Genomic DNA, 16486 nt, shown 5'->3' with positions numbered 1-16486 from the left:
GCCACAAAAGTCAACTGTCTACACTCCAAATGCACAGACCTTTCCCCCATGCATAACTGGGCACCAGCTACTTCCTCTGTGTGGTTCAGGTCTTCCCATCCTATTTTCTTTGCCTCCTCCAAGACCATTTCAAATGTCACTCCTCTCCATTCCCTCCATCCCCACCACCCTCGAGGATGTAAGTGCTCTGTCCTCAGTCTCTCCTGGCATTTTGAATTTACCTTTATTATAGCACTTGTCCACTTAAGTTTTAATTTTTCTGTGGGATGAAGCTGAGCATGAGGTCGTTTGTATGCAGTATGTTGCTTCTTTTCTCTCTAATGTAGGATTTTATTCTCTAAGGTCTCAGTTTTATGGGACCTTATTATGATGAAGCACAGCCATAGCATTCTGCCTTTGCATGGCTAGCACATTACCTTTTTCCATGAAGTAATTTCTTCTATAGAGAAAAAAAAGGGAGGGTCAGAGACGTTATTAACTAAGTAAGAAAAAAGTTTTTTTAAAAAAACCTCTAGGCCTAAACGATATTAGCATTTTCATTATTATCTTTGGCCCCAGTAGGCTCTTTAAAAGTAGCCAGTTTAAAGGCAATTAAAGGCAGATATCCTGTCATTTTTTTCAGACTTCTGTGAATTTGGAACTTAATGTTAATAGAACATTATATATGCATAAGTGATGAATTGAACAGGTGAAAAAGAATTTTGCTCTGGAGTATCCTGACAGTTTCAGGGTCATTATAAGCTTGTTTCTCCCATTGTCTGTAAGTCCTTGATCAGAACTTGAGCATCTAGGGAGATATTTAATCCTGCTATTATATATTATGTCTGCAATATAATTCATATAAAAGTGCATGCATCTGTATTACAAAGGGGGATTTAAAACACTTTGGAAAAGCTATACAAACGTGTGTTCTTAGGTTATTCCTCTTTGTTCCTTTTCTCCCTTAGATAATTAAGGAATAGCTGCTCTTTGTCTATAGAGGGTCATGTATGACAGGAGCTGAGAATTCATGGCGAGCCGGGGTTTGCTCCTTGTTGCACAGATACCTTGTCGCTGCCTGGACCAATGCCCTTCTGAGCATTCTGGGCATTTAGGGGCACCAGAATAAGCTTGTACATTTACTTTTCTGCATAAATGGGACCCATTACCAAATTTTTCAACTGTTTGCTTTTTTCAGTTACGAACGTATCATAGGCCTCCTTCTCAATACATACAGGATGACCTAATTCTTTTTAATGCTGTATTGGATTGTGCTGCATGGATATGGCAGAATTAACTTAACCACTGCCTTTTGATTGACTGTTCAGTTATTCCCAGTTCTTTTCTTGCTGTTATGAATAATGCATCAATGCAAGTTCTTGCACATACGTCTTGACTACTTGTATAGGTACAACAGGATAATGTATTTAAAGAATTGGAATGGCCAGGTTCAAAGGTATATGTGTTTAAAATTTTGGTAGCTAGTGGCAGGGCATACCAAAGGCAGGGTGGTGGAAGGGCTCTACCCCAGGGGCAGGTAATAAGGGAGATCATCACCTGTAGAGAATTTAAAAACAGCAATAAAACCAGTGTAGGTCTGAACTTAATTTTCATGATGCGCTGGCAGTGATAGAGTCAGAGTAAGTTCTTAGGGGTGTGTATGGAGTCCATTAGGCAGATTGCGATTCTCACTTTTATGGCACTATGTAATCCTGAGTTTACATAGTAGATGAGGAATAAAGAATGATTGCACAATGATTACAGAGACTCTGAAATAGTACTCGGCTTACTTCAGTTGTGTCATTCTATGTGACCTCTTGGAGTTTTGTGTTTAAATTTAAAGCAGTGAGGCAGAGCACAAACTGCAAAGTATAATATTTTTGATCAAGAAGTGCAAGTTTTAGGGGCACCTGGGTGGCTCAGTAAGTTGAACGTCCAACTCTTGATTTCGGCTCCGGTGCTGATCTCATGGTTTGTAGGACTGAGCCCTGCACCAGGCTCTGTGCTGACAGCATGGAGCCTGCTTGGGAGTCTCTCTTTCTCTCTCTCTCTCTCTCTCTCTCTCTGCCCCTCTCCTGCTCACTCTCTCTCTCTGTCAAAAGTAAATAAACATTAAAAAAATAAATGCAAGTTTTACTTCCTACATGAAACACTTCACTGCATTTGAATAATTAAAAAATTGAAATAGGTTTTTCTTTGAATTGTTACTTGCGTTAAAGCTGAAGAATGGATCAAGAAAATAATGATTGTTCCTAACTCTTACACATTATTACTGACACCAATTTTGTCATATAGACTAGAGAGGTTAAAAAGGGATCAGCCTCACATGACCAATAGCTTGAGCAGGCACTGGATCCTGTCAGGTCTTCCTCCACAAAGGTATCGCTCTTTGGCACATCTCCCAATGGTGAGAATGCCCGCTTAAGGGAGAAATCTTTCAAATGTTGTTAGAAATGAGGATTGTAGTAAGAAAGAAGTCATTTACCAGCTGAAAAGTGTTTTGCCAGCTATTTCTCCTCCTCTTTTACCTTTATTTTAGGATTATGTCTTAGTCTGTTTAGGCTGCTGTGACAAAATACCGCAGTATTTTATTTCTTGCAGTTTTGGAGGCCTGGAAGTCCAAGATCTGGGGGTAGCAGGTTTGGTGTCTGGTGAGGTCCTGCTTCCTGGCTCATAGAGAGCACCGTCTCACTGTGTCCTCACATGGTGGAAGGGGTGAGGGAACTCTCTGGGGTCTCTTTTATAAGGGCATTAATCCATTCATGAGGGCCCCAACCTCATGCCCTATCACCTCCAAAGTCTCTACTTCCTAATACCATCACCTTGGGGTTTAGGTTTCAGTATATGAATTATAGGGAGGCACAAACATTCAGACCATAGAAGATTGCTTTGTTTCATCAAAATTGCAGTGGTCGGTAGGCTTCCCCCAAATTAGAGGCAGCGGGAGGGGAAGTACACAGCACTATGAGTGGGCTCAGAGGCCAGACCACCAGGTTCCAGTGCCTGCAGCCCTCCTTACTAGCTTGTCATCTTGGGAAAATTACTTTATTTCTCTGCGCCTTGGTTTCCCCAGCTGTAAAATGTGAGAACAAAGGTATTAACCATATAGTGTTGTTTCATGATTGATGGGCTAATTTTCATAAAGCATGTCAAATAGTGTCTGGCTGTTGTTAAGTACCACATGAGTATTTATTGGTATCTTTTTCTACAAAGAGTCAGACACCCCACTAAGCACGGGAGATAGATTCTTTTTAATCACCTTAAAAATCCTAGGAACTATGCATCAACATCCATATTTTGTTGTTCTGGTTATGCGATTTGCCTAAGGATACTGCTAATCAGCAATGGGGATGAGAATCTGAGACCCTGACTGCAATCTCACCTCTTTGCAAACAATTAAAAATCAGCAATTTCTTCTGTTGAACCTGAAACTAAATCATCTTCACTTCGTTCCATGCTCTTGGCTAAATACTCAGAACAAAATACCTTGACTTCTTTTATAGTTTTAGCAATTTGTAAGTTAAGGGTTTATCCTAATTCTAGAGAATTAGAATTAGTGGTTGCCCCTAAAGAGAGATGATCTATCTCGAAGGAAGTTAATGAGAAGGGGAACATCTGTTTAAAAAGGATGTTTATATTAAAACCGGGAGCTATATGTTGAGTAAAAAGCCACTGATTTGGAATATCTATCTATAAGCCATCTATATGCACTTTGCATTTAAAATACTGGGGTGCAGGAGTGTCTCTGTCCGTTAAGCATCCGACTTCTGCTCAGGTCATGATTTCACAGTTCCTGGGTTCAAGTCCCACATTGGGCTCTGTGCTAACAGCTCAGAGCCTGGAGCCTGTTTAAGATTCTGTGTGTGTGTCTCTCTCTCTGCCCCTCGTGCTCTGTGTCTCTGTCTTTCAAAAATAAACATTAAAAAATTTTTTTTAATATTAAGGAAATTAAGTATGGGCTGTAAAATGCAGACATCATATATATGTGTGAACTGAAACAGTGCTGAGTCAGCTGATCCAAGTTTCCGGGCCTCGAGTCAGCCACCAGGGGCTAAACCACTGTTCTCGGCCTTGGCTTCCTCATGGGGGAAATGAGTGGGTTGAACTAGATGACCTTTTGAGCATCTAATCATGCTAAGTTTCTTTATCCATCAGGGGATATGTTACTTTACATTTTGTTTAGTGGTTGCCCAATGATGGGGGAGTGCCAGGAATTTAGGGGAATTCCCAGAATACATGGGCACAAAATATATTTTAAAAAGTTTGCAAGCTTACTTAATCAAAAGGATTAATATCTAAAGAGATTTTAAGACATTGTTAAGAAATAATGGCTACCTTGCTAGAGAAGTTGGTAAAACAGAAGACTTCTAGAAGAAAAAGTAGAAGTGGTCGACAAACACATGAGCGAATTTTTATTTTCACTGGTCGTATATGAAATGCAAATGAGAACAAATCAAATCGGCCAATGCTATGCCCAGTGGCAGTTGGTAGTGTGATGAAATGAATACTCTCATACCCTGCTTATGGAGTTTCATTGGCTGATTTTTTCTCTTTCGTTTCAGTAGTTGCACTCATATCTATTTATACTAAAGAAATAATTGTGTATTTGTACAAATTTATTTTTAGAATGTTCACCCAGTGTTATTACAGTAAAAATCAGAAGCAGTTTAAACGTCTAACAACAGGCAATTAATTAAATAAGCAATGCTACATTCATATAATGAAACATTATGTAGTCATTAAAATATGTTTGGAGAATCTTAATGATACAGGAAATATTTATGATGTAGATATTAAACTTAAAAAGCAAGATACTAAGCTCCATATAAAGTATGGCATTAGTTTCAGAAGAAAAAAAAAGATGCACTGAAAAAAAGAAACAGGAAAAGGTACGCTAATATCGTGTAGCTTTTGGTTCTAATTGGCAGTTGGTTTTTTTCCTTTTCTCCTTTGGGTCTTTTAGATTATTCAGTATTTTGAAATGTTCTAGAACGTGTATGTACTACTCAGAAAACAAAACAAAACAAAAAAACAGCCTACAGAAACGATCCAGAGAAAATGAGGAGAGAAGTTAGAGTGAGGCCATCTCCAGTCTGATTGGATCAGCAGAGAAAAAGAGAGCTGCTGGTCACCACCCATGGCGTGGCTATGTGTGTTCAGTTACGGTAGTGGAGGTGCCGGCACTGGGGTGCTGGGGAAACCCTGGGGTGTGATGGTTTTCTTCATCACAGATGCTGCTTTAGAGCTGGGAGGTCTTGGGCTTGGTGGAGGTCTATCCAGCTGTCACGCAGAATTCATATTTTCACAGTAAGTAAACATCCGAAAGAGAGCTACTTTAGGTCCAAGGGGAGAACATAACATCTTAAAGCATAAACTTCCCATTGCCTGCCCCCTCACCTTTGCAGACAAAAAAGACTCCCAGGGCAGACGGTCTCCCTGACTCTCAGAGTCACTTTGGTTTGGAATCTGGTTTTGTGTGGGTAATACATTTTCACTCTTGAGTTTCTTTCAAATTTTCATTATGACTTTTTTGCTTTTTTGCAAAGAGCTAATTCTGCAGAATTGGGGTAAGGAAGACCAAAGCAAGTCAGAGACTGTAATTATGCTGTTTAGAAAGTTAAGACTTCAGGTAATCTCAAAGTAACTTCAAGAGTATCCTTTGGGTAGAGTATTTTCCAGAAGTTGCCCTTACTTCTCAGGGACAGAGATGATATATTGAGATGCAGGTAGAGCTTGTACTTGAAGCTAACATTTTTCTTTTAAAGACTTGCCTGGGAATCCTAATCCAGGACCATGGCTTTTCCTCCTCTAGATCCATCCCAAAGGGAGGCGGGCTCCAAGACTTTGCTCTGTCTACCTTTAGGTCACTTGTTATTCGATGCACCAACATTCTTTAAAATACTTGAAAAAGCCATTGCAGCATAAACTGTACTTTTTAATTTTGGGTGATACTTTTTTTGCATTTTCTCTGTAACTAAAGGTGAGAATAAAACTACAGCTTGGACAAAATGCTATAGAAAATAAAAGATTCCACCGTTTAAAACTTTCATCGTAAAATTTTTGAAAATACGTTAACGTAGAGAAAATAGACTAACACACCTGCCATGTAACCATCATTCAACAGCTGTCAACATTTTCCCACTCTTATTTCATCCATCATCCTTACTTCTTGTTGTTGTTGTCTTTTATGGAATAGTCTAAAATCCCAGACAACATATTCAATTCACCTGTCAGATAAGGACTTTAAAAATATGTATGACCACAATATGATTATCGCCTAACAAAATTAGCAGTAGTTCCTTAATGTCCTCTAATACCCAGGCCATATTCAAACTTCTTTGAACATATAAAAAACAGAAAAAAGGACTTAAAAACTCTCATGAGCAAGAAGAGAGATAGGCTTGAGACAGTGAGAGAAGGTTGAATTACTCAGTTTTGCTTGTCTTCTCTCCAAGATAGACCTTTAAAAAGGAACCAGAAGCCATTCCTAGAAGTAATGTTAAACAATTTAAACTGTCTAGATAGAGAAAAGTTTTGTCTTTGGACGCTGATGGGGACTCAGAGAAATTCTCTATAGCCTCAAGGGAACTCAGATCAGCCTTTTCTTTCCCTTCCAAGCCAAATGTAAAACACAAAACCATATAGGGGCGCCTAGGTGGCTCAGTCAGTTAAGCACCTGACTCTTGATTTAGGTTTAGGTCATGATCTCACAGTCTGTGAGATAGAGTGCTGCGTCGGGTTCTGTGCTGATAGTGTGGAGCCTGTTTGAGATTAATTTTCTCCCTCTCTCTCTCTCTACCTCTATCTCAGAATAAGTAAATAAATTTAACAAACAAACAAACACCAAAGTCATACATACAAAACACTTCAAAATTGCTCAAGTAACACCAGCATATTGTGGAAATGTTTTACGGCGCACATAAACAAGGACCAGAAAATGAGAGTCCTACAATCCTAGGACTGCAGACAATCCACCTTACCATGTTGTTATATAGTGTTCTGGAATTTTCATACCTGTGGAATCATGCTGTATATACCGTTTTTAAATCTGCTTCCCCCCCCCCCCCCCGGCCCATTCAACTTAGGAAGACTTTTCCTTGACCAGTCAACATACTTGCGCACTGCTATTTTAAAGGATATTGATGAATTAGCTTATTCATCCAAGAACCGCCTGTTCCTATGTAATTCTCCTCCATTATAAACTACGTAGACAAGAACATGTGTGTAACTGAATATTTCACCCCAAAGTTCATGGAAGTGTAAGAACTATTCTTCTGCCATCACTTGTTCCCTTCCCAGTTGTTCTCATCCCTTGTCATGTGGCCACAGCCCCCTGGGTTCTCTGGAAATCTCTCTGGCTTATCAGCAGGCACCATCATCTGAAATACCGAACTCTTCCTGGTCTCAGAGACCTGTTTGCCAATGGCTTCCTCCCAGGCCCCCAGGCCTGGGGCTTCAGAGTCTTCTCACTGTGGGCCTGGGTGTGTCAGTTCTGCCTCAGGGATGTGCTGGGGTGTCTCTCCTCCTTTCTGGCCTCCTAGCTCTACATGCCAGAAGTTTCTTTCTTTCACTGGTCATGTTTCTCTTTCTCTTTCATCTTTGTGCATCTCAACTCAATTGTTTTAAGGGTCATGTGCTAATATCCTGGCCTCTACAAAGCCTTTCTGGATTCCTGCCCATTGTAAGTAGCACTTTTTCCTTTGTTGGCATCTGGCCCTTCTTTAGGCACTGTTGAGGTTTATGGCTTGTACTGCCTTTAGATTCTAAGTTTTGTGAGGGCAAGGAATGTGTGTTATTCAATTTAGAATCTGCCTCATGGTATGGCACAATGCCCGACACATAGTGGGTACTCGAAGTCTAGTGAATAGGTACTATTTAAATCAAAAGAGAATGGATTAGTAAGAGTATATGTGCAAAAAGCCCCAGGGATTTTAGTTGGCTGTGGAGCTCATAGTACATGCTGTTGGTGCTGACAGGCCTGAAACAATTTTGGATTATATGAAAACAAATACAGGAGCATTTCCCATAATTCCCTCTGCTGTCCTCTCCTCTCTCCCCACCTAGCAACCCACAGGGCAGCCTCCTGGAACTACTTTCCACTTCCCCAAACCAGACATGTACTTTCATGCTGCTGGGCCTTTGTACGTGCTTCCCTCCCTCCTTCCCATGTCCTTTCTTCTTCTTTGTCAAAATCTTATTCATCCTACACATCAGACGTCACCTTTGAAACATTCTCACCACTCTTTTCTCCCACCTCCAGAGAATTAATTGCTCCTTCTTCTGGGTTTTATTGAACTGGTTCATATCAACATCATCACAGCAGTTACTATTTGTGAGTGCTTATTTTGTTCCAGGCACTGTTTTAGGCTCATGATGTATACTAGTTATAATAATCTTACAACAACCCTCCTAGGTCAATAACTATAACAGTAGATACTTCTATAATACTCACTCTGTGCCAGGTACCATGTTGTGTGCTTTGCCTTCACTAACCCATTTAATCCCATACAATAACCTTTGTTAGGTAGATACTCTCATTGTTGCCTATTTACAATTGAAGAAACTAAGGCTTAGAGGGATTAAGTAACTTTCATGAGATCACACAGCCAGTAGATAGTGGAGCCGGGAGGCAATATGTTTCCCAAATCCATACTCTTAGCCATTATGCTATACTGCCTCTATTGAGAAAGCAACTAAAGCTCAGAGAAGTTAAGTAATTTCCCCTAAGCCACGCAGTAAGTGTCAGATGTTGGAGCCAAACTCAAGCTTGCCTGACCCCAGAGTCTTCTTCTTCTTCTTACTTGTCTTGCTCTCTTCTTACTCTGAACTGCCTCTCTTTATAGCAAAGGTTGTCAAACTTTTTCTGTAAAGGACCGAATAGTAAATAATTTAGGCCTTGTGAGCCATAAGGTCTCTGTTGCAACTTTATGTTGTAGCAAGAGAGCAGTCATAGACCATACATAAATGAAAGAGCATGGCTGTGTTCCAATAAAATGTTATTTATGGACACTTAAGTTTGATTTTCATATAATTTTCACATGTCATGAAATAATCTTTTGATTTTTTTTAATCATTAAAAAATGTAAAAACCATTCTTAATTCATGGGTCATACAAAAACAGATGGTGGGTTTGACCTGTAGGGGAGCCATAGTTTGACAGTCTTGTTTGAAGGCAACATTACATCATAGGGTGGTTACATGTGCGTGTATCTGCCTCTTTGCTCACTCTTTCCTCAAACAATTCAAACTGGGCCCCAAACATGCATGCCCAATTGAGAAAATATGAGTCCTTTGGTAAACGAAATTGACGTTCCTTAGACATTAGGAGAGCATGTGACCTTCTTTGAGTGTGCCCCATATGGATTGCACACCGAGTTCCAAGCAGTTTTTCAGAATATGCCTTCTATTACTTTGAGAAAAGCCATTAACTACATTTTCCCACCACTGTAGTTTTGAGATGAGGTTCTGGTGTTCCCTAATGGTGCTCCGGGCAGCTGGCTGGCTGGCTGGCCTTGTGCTTTACTTGGATCAAGCTGAGAACTCTAGACCAGTGGTGGCAATCTGATTATTGTGCTCCTGGGGATGGAAGAGACCAGTCTGGGCAGGGTGGCTGGAACAGAGGAGAGGAAGGGTGCCATGCTCCCTGCTTGGCCTGAGGGTCAGAGGAGCAGGGCTCTTGGCTCAGAGGCTTTGAGGCTCAGGGCACTGAGATAATGGGAAGTCTCAGTGCTTGGTGGTGCTCCGTTTTAACTCAGTTATGGTGAGATGGAATAGGGTTTAGGCTTAGACACATAAATACTGCTTAGAAACTTGACTTTGGAGAACAAGTGTTAAAAGTTGCAAACCAGGTGCCTGGGTGGCGGCTCAGTCAGTTAAGTGTCTGACTCCTGATTTTGGCTCAGGTTATGATCTTGTGGTTCATGGGATAGAGCCCCACATTGGGCTCCATGTTGACAGTGCAGAGTCTGCTTGAGATTCTCTCTCTCCTTTCTCTGCCCCTCCCTTGCTCTCTCTTTCTTTCTCTCAAAATAAATAAATAAGCTTAAAAAAAAAAACCCTTGCAAACCAGCATCTTGCAAGCAAAGTTTCAGAACAAAATCCATTTGAGACAGATGATCTTTGTATCAAAATAAACCGAGGGGTGCCTGGCTGGCTCAGTCAGTAGAGCATGCAATTCTTTTTTTTTTTTTTTTTTTTTAAATTTTTTTTTTTTTCTCAACGTTTATTTATTTTTGGGACAGAGAGAGACAGCAGAGCATGCAATTCTTGATCTCGAGGTTGTAAGTTTGAGCTTACATTGGGTGTAGAGATTACTTAAAAATAAAATCTTAAAAAAAAAACCGATTTTCTTCTGTGATTTTTAAGGGGAATTTAATCATTATTTGTAGCAATTAGAAACATGCCAAGGGGAATTACTAATGCAGGGCTGAGAATGAGTGAAACGAACTCTCGCAAGATAAGACTTAAGATAAAATAATACTTGAAAAGATGTTCATTGCAAAGGCAGTAACCTTATTTTAAAATATACTTTTTTCTTGAAGTTTAACCTACATACAGAGAAATGAACACATTGTAGATCTACAGCTTGATGAATTTTCACAAAGTGAACACACTTGGGCAACTAGCTTCCAAATCAAAACACAGCACACTTGTAAAATACCAAACTGGTTCATTTGTAGGATGAGAATAGGGATCTGATTGGAAGAGGTGGCTAAAGAAAAGTGTCTTGAAACTGGGTTTTGTAGAAAGCATAGTTTTATCTGAGATCCTTTGGCTCAGGCTGGTCGGAATTATGGGTGAAGGGTGACACGTGGAGCTGCTGTGGCGTGGAGTCAGACTCTAGCTAGGGCTCACTTTGCCTCTGCCGTGTGCTTGCTGTGTGGCTGTGGGCAAGTCTCTACGGTTGTGAAACATGAATCTCTGTGCAGACAGCAACGATCTTGTTTACCGGGGTGCTCTTGGGACGTACTATGGTGCCTGCCACACAGGAAACCCCAAACAAAAATTTTTTAAATGAATAAAACAACTAATCAATAATACAAATTGCTTGGTACGGTCCCTGAAAGATGTTCAATAATGTAAATAAAAGCCACGAAATGACCCAATGACCCAGTAATACCATGTTTGTGAATATATCTCCTAAGAAATCATCCCATGTAAAAGTAACTTATATATATGTATATGTGCATATATACTTTTTATATGTAAAATAGGACAGATGTGGGGCACCTGGGTGGCTCAGTAGGTTAAATGTCCGACTTCGGCTCGGGTCATGACCCACAGCTAGTGGGTTCGAGCCCCGCATGGGGCTCTGTACTGCCAGCTTGGAGCCTGGAGCCTGTTTCAGATTCTGTGTCTCCCTCTCTCTCTGCCCCTGCCCTGCTTACACTCTGTCTCTCTCTCTCTCTCTCAAATAAATAAACATTAAAAAAAAAAAAAAAGCACAGATGTGAGTTATAGTGAAATACTGGGGAACTAACTCAAAGGCTCTGCTAACAACGGAGAAATGGCAGTGCAATTATGAATTGTTGAAACAATGGGAAGTAATTTAGCTAAAACCTGGCAAGTGTGTAGACTATATTGAAAATCAGCATTTTAAAAAAATCTGAGAAAATGTTTAGAAGACATAGATACGAGTGTATATTTATTAGACAATGAGTAAGAATTTGGAGTGATAAAACTTAGAGATAATTACACTTTTTTTTCTATTAAGTTGCTTAAGGTTTTTTGAATTGAGCCCCCCATCCCCCACCCCTGCCAAGGAAAAGAAAGGAAATGAAGCACGCAGCCCCGTTGCCAGATGAGGAGCTCTCCGTGGGTTCACCCATACAGGGCAAGGCCTGTTCTTGCTGTGGTGTCCCTGCTAGGCAGAGATGGGCCGCTGATGGAAGGCCCTGGCAGGAGGTGTGTTGCTGAAGAACATGATGCTTTCTTAATCACCTAAGTGTGTTAGATTCGTGGTAGAATCAATTTCCTTAATGAATGAATTGGCTGCCGCTAGAGCAGGTCCTTTGCCCAAAGCTCTTTTGAGGAGGATGACATTTAGACGTATTCTCTGTAATCGACAGGCCATTCTTGGCTGATGGCAGCCCTGGTTCACATTTGGCAAAAAAGATAGTTGATGATTCCATCAGCATTTTGAAGTAAGCTGCCGCAATCCAAGCCCAGATAACCTAGAAGTTGGCATTAGTTAATAATGGTCCTGATTTCACCTTAGTTTTATCTAGTGCTCTGTTGTTCTAAGGGGCTGTCTCACAGAATAAAGGAGAGAAGACTTCTAAATGCACAGTTGTGTAGAAGTACAAGCTCGAATTGTTGCTGTGTTGTTATAATTTCCACCTGATGCATATCAGCTTCCTGCAGGGAAGGTCAGGCAGATCTCATTCTGGTTTTATAGAGGAGGGATAAGCGTAAGAGGACCAACTTCTTTATCGGGGTGTGACGAAGGTTACGTGAGAGGTTCATGGGGACAGATTATGAGAAGACAGAGGGGAATGCCTGATCCAGCAGTAGGTCAGATCATCAGAAACCGTTTTCAAGAAGAGGTGGGAGCTGGGGGGTGAGTGAGGGGCAGGTCTTCGCAGGCAAATAGAGACGCACTGAGTTTGTCTGAAGAAACATCAGTACGGAAGAGCAGGCACCCGTTAGTTGGGATGGGAATTGAGGCCCAAGTGAAACCAGGATTTCCTACTGGATGTCCCTCAGCTTTCCAGATGAGGCGAATTAGGACACCTCGTCCCTATGCCCTCCTTTTTGTCTGCTTTTGTTCTTTTGCTGCAGTAGACAGAAGATCCTTCCACTTGCCCTTGCGAGGGGAAGCCTCACTCCCCTCTTTGCTCTGTATGTGTGAACATCCGGGCCTGTGGAAGGTGTACTTTCTGTGAAAATGGTGAAAAAAAAGAGAAAGGGGGCAAAAATCAAGTTACTGAGAACTGAGAGCTTCTGAGATTAAAAGGTCGTGGATTCCAGTGTGACTTAAGTCCTCAAAGGGTCACTTGGTGGCGTTACTCAGGATGCCATCTGAATTTGCTCTCAGTTACTCTTCTGTGTGGAGGGACACATAAGTGGGTCATCCCTGCCGGTTGGCCACTTGTGCAGTACCACTGAAACCCACATCTATTTTTCACCTACAGGTCCATTAGTTTCTCCTAAAGGGAGAAATTCCACTGAAACCAAGCCCATCAGCCTTCCACACTGACTATGGGACCCACAACGGCTCTTTTGTGGGTACATGTGACACGCCGACTGGAGATGATCTCTCATGTCTATATAGGGTATTGCTCTAACATGGACTGGAGCCCCTCCCCTCCCCTCTCCCAGCTCCATATTTAGCCATCTGCTGAAGGCTACGTGTGTCATCAAAGTTTATCATCTGCCTTTACTGCTATGGAGTAATACAGAGGTTTACGTTCTTGTTTTCACCGAGGCAGGTAATAACATTTTTCCTCGTGGCCTCCGTTCTAATAGAACCACAGAGAAAGCTAATTTTGTCAAATTACTTTATAATTTGGGAAACTGAGGCCCTGAGAACTGATTTGATGTGCCTCGGGGTGTTAGAACTGGCTAAGAATGAAGGTCACTGACTCTTGCTAGGTGGAACAGCTCAGACAGGAATTTCTTTGTTCACATGATATTTTTGTTTTCATGCTACAAGAAGAAATCCCCCTCTTTTTGGTCACGATGGCTTGGTATAAGATACACAGGGCACTCTTTGGCAGAGAAAACTCTATAGTGCCACTTCAAATTCCTCACTTATAATTAATATTTGTTTAGCATTACATTTAGTAATTATTATTTAACAATGCTATTAGTAGTAAGGACTACTTATTGTATGTTTGCTATGTGTTGACTATGTACATATAATATGTTTACATTTGCTAAGGATTCTTTCAAATGCTTATTTATTTATTTTGAGAGAGAGAGAGAGAAAGCTCAAGTAGGGGAGGAGCAGAGAGAGAGAGGGAAAGAGAGAATCCCAACAGGTTCCTTGCAATTAGTACAAAGCCCAAGGTGGGGCTCGATCTCATAAACTGTGATATCATGACCTGAGTCAAAATCTGGAGTCAGACACTCAACCTCCACCCAGGAGTCCTGCTCTGTGCTAAGGAGTGTATACATCTAAGCACACTTAATTCTTTCCGCAACCCCATGATGTAGATATTATTACAACAATTTTCAGAGGAGGAAATGGAGGCTGAGGGACATTAAGAAACGCTGCTAAGGTTGTTGCATGGGTGGTCAGTTGGGAGCTCAGATTCAACTCCAGATCCACCCAACTTTAAAGTGGTGCTCTCAACAATTTCGCCTCATCTACTTCTTTTTGCAGATACTTACTTAGGAAATTTGGCTTTTACTCAATCTATCAGAAAGATTTTATTTAATAACCAAAAGCCTGACACATGCACATTTTTTCCTAGCTCCAGTTCTGCTTCATTGGCATCAAAATGAAACTCAAAAATGTCTTAAAAGGTCTTGGCTCTGGACCAAGTAATGAGAGGATCACAAACGCATATATTTAAGTCATCTATAGTTCTAAAGAGCTAAGGTCTGAGACCTGACAGAGCCCCCCAGGGGAGACTTTGCTCAAAGGTCTGGTGACAAAGAGGTCAAGGACCATAGTGCATGAGTGACCCAGTGTGAGTCTTCAGATAGAGTCCAGCTGAACATTTGACATCCCAGCCCCCATGCCACAGACATTCAATATTTGGCATTTTACATAAATTGTAGTGGAAATACATAACATGACGGTTCCCTATAGGTCCCACATGCCAGGTTCTATGCTAAGACAGCCTCTCCACAAGCTGCATACTCACAATAATTTCATGAAGAGGCAATTTTCTTATTCTCATTTTTATGAAGAAACCAGGACTCTGAGAGTTTAAGTAATTTGGCCAAGGTCACCCAGCTCACATATCGTTAAAAAAGTGAAAATGCGAAAATCATGTGAATTATGTATTTGATTAACTTATTCGCAAATGCTGGTATGTCTAATTAAACAAACAGAAACTACGGGTTGATAAGAACAAAAATTTCCCGGAAGGGAATGTCAGGATTTAGAGGAGTGATTTTTTTAAAAATTATGTTTTGGGGCGCCTGGGTGGCTCAGTCTGTTGAGCGTCCAACTTTTGCTCCGCTCATGATCTCAGTTCGTGGGTTCGAGCCCTACATCAGGCTCTGTGCTGACCGCTTGCTCAGAGCCTGGAGCCTGCTTCAGATTCTGTGTCTCCTTCACTCTCTGCCCCTCCCCTCCTCAAGCTTTGTCTCACTGTTTCTCAAAAACAAACAAATGTAAAAAAAAAATTAAGACAAAAAGTTACGTTTTGAAGCAGACCTATGGGTCTGTTTTACATTGCTTTACATATAACAAGTCAGGAAGACAGCCTGTGGGGGAGGTTATAAGCCCATATTGCATTAATAACCTTTACTCTGAATTTTGGTCTGAAAGATTTTTCCTTCGTCTGAAGCTGGTCTGTCCTGTGATGATGTCCCTGAGCGGAAGGGACACCGTCTCCAAAGCTGATCTCATTGTCTGGAGCTCTTACACCTGCAGCGAATGAGAATTTATTTGACCCTTTCTCGAAATTCAGATGCTGTCATATTTGTTCAGTCCTGTTTAAGAGACAGGTACTGAATATGTTTGCTTTTAAGCCAGTTATTTTATATGACTAGGGCCCAGTGGTGTTCCTGGTGCATACGTAGCTGTTTCGAAACGTTGGAAAGAAAGAACTAATTTAATCCTCACCACATCTCTGAGAAGTGGTTCCTCAGTTTATCGCATTCTTGCAGATGTGTACACAGAGGCTTGGAGATGAAGTCACATGCTCAAAGCTATGTCGTCGTATTGGTTACGGAGCTTGATTTCAGATGCAGAAAACGCCAAGGACAGTGCTCTCCCTATTACATCTGTAGCCAGTTTTTGACAAAACCTGAAAAGAAAAACCACAGCAAAATTTTAGAGTTCTGGTGGATTTCTTTTCTCTGACCTCAGCATGAATTCCCACATAAACCAAGGACTGGCGGATTAATCAATAAATGAAGAGAAGTGCCTACATTGTCACTCATTACATTTCTCTTTCTTGTAGTTCCCCAAGTGGCTGGGGTCCATTAGAAACTGAAGCTGCTGCCTGCTGCCTTCTCCGCTTCTTGGAGCAGAAGCCAAGAGAGAGCTGTTTGAAGACGCCACATTCACACATCAGGTTGCTATTGAGGTCTTTTTCGTGTTGATATCGGAGCAGTTGCTGGTATTTTTATCATTAGCCTGATTTAGAGATAAAATCAGCTTCTGCTTCTTACTGGGTGGGGTTGTGGGTGTCTGTGCTGGGGTATGTGCCCAGCTTTTCTTGCCAAAGGGAAGTGAGTGGACAGTGGGTTGGACTGGCTACACGGAGGTGGGCGTGTTTAATCAGTTTGCCAATGAGGAAGTTCCCCGTCATTGAAAAGGGAAAAAGAAAGACTCAATTCCCTCCACCCCTCACCCCCCCCCCCCCCCCTTGTTTTCTCTGTTGCA

General features: G+C 41.3%; 1 protein-coding gene and 1 long non-coding RNA gene across 5 annotated transcripts in view; one reads left to right on the top strand and one right to left on the bottom strand.

Moving 5' to 3' along the window:
* The window catches only part of RHOH (ras homolog family member H), a 44376-nt gene that overhangs the window by 26487 nt on the left and 1403 nt on the right, over positions 1-16486 (top strand). For 3 of the 4 annotated variants that reach the window (XM_047855960.1, XM_047855959.1, XM_047855958.1), the window contains one exon: positions 16062-16175. The gene's annotated coding sequence lies outside the window, so the exon portion shown is untranslated. Of the gene's footprint in view, positions 1-13307; positions 13410-16061; positions 16176-16486 lie in introns of those variants that run through there. The other variant, XM_047855961.1, reaches the window with a different exon arrangement.
* LOC125163783 (uncharacterized) lies at positions 11394-16480 on the bottom strand. The gene is made up of 3 exons (XR_007151559.1): positions 16030-16480; positions 15722-15905; positions 11394-12857 (listed from the first exon to the last, which is right to left on the bottom strand). It is a non-coding gene; the product is annotated as an uncharacterized LOC125163783 (long non-coding RNA).

The sequence above is a fragment of the Prionailurus viverrinus genome, chromosome B1 (assembly GCF_022837055.1).
Source record: "Prionailurus viverrinus isolate Anna chromosome B1, UM_Priviv_1.0, whole genome shotgun sequence".
NCBI classification, from domain to species: Eukaryota; Metazoa; Chordata; class Mammalia; order Carnivora; family Felidae; genus Prionailurus; species Prionailurus viverrinus.
This window is presented reverse-complemented; position numbering and strand designations above follow the sequence as displayed.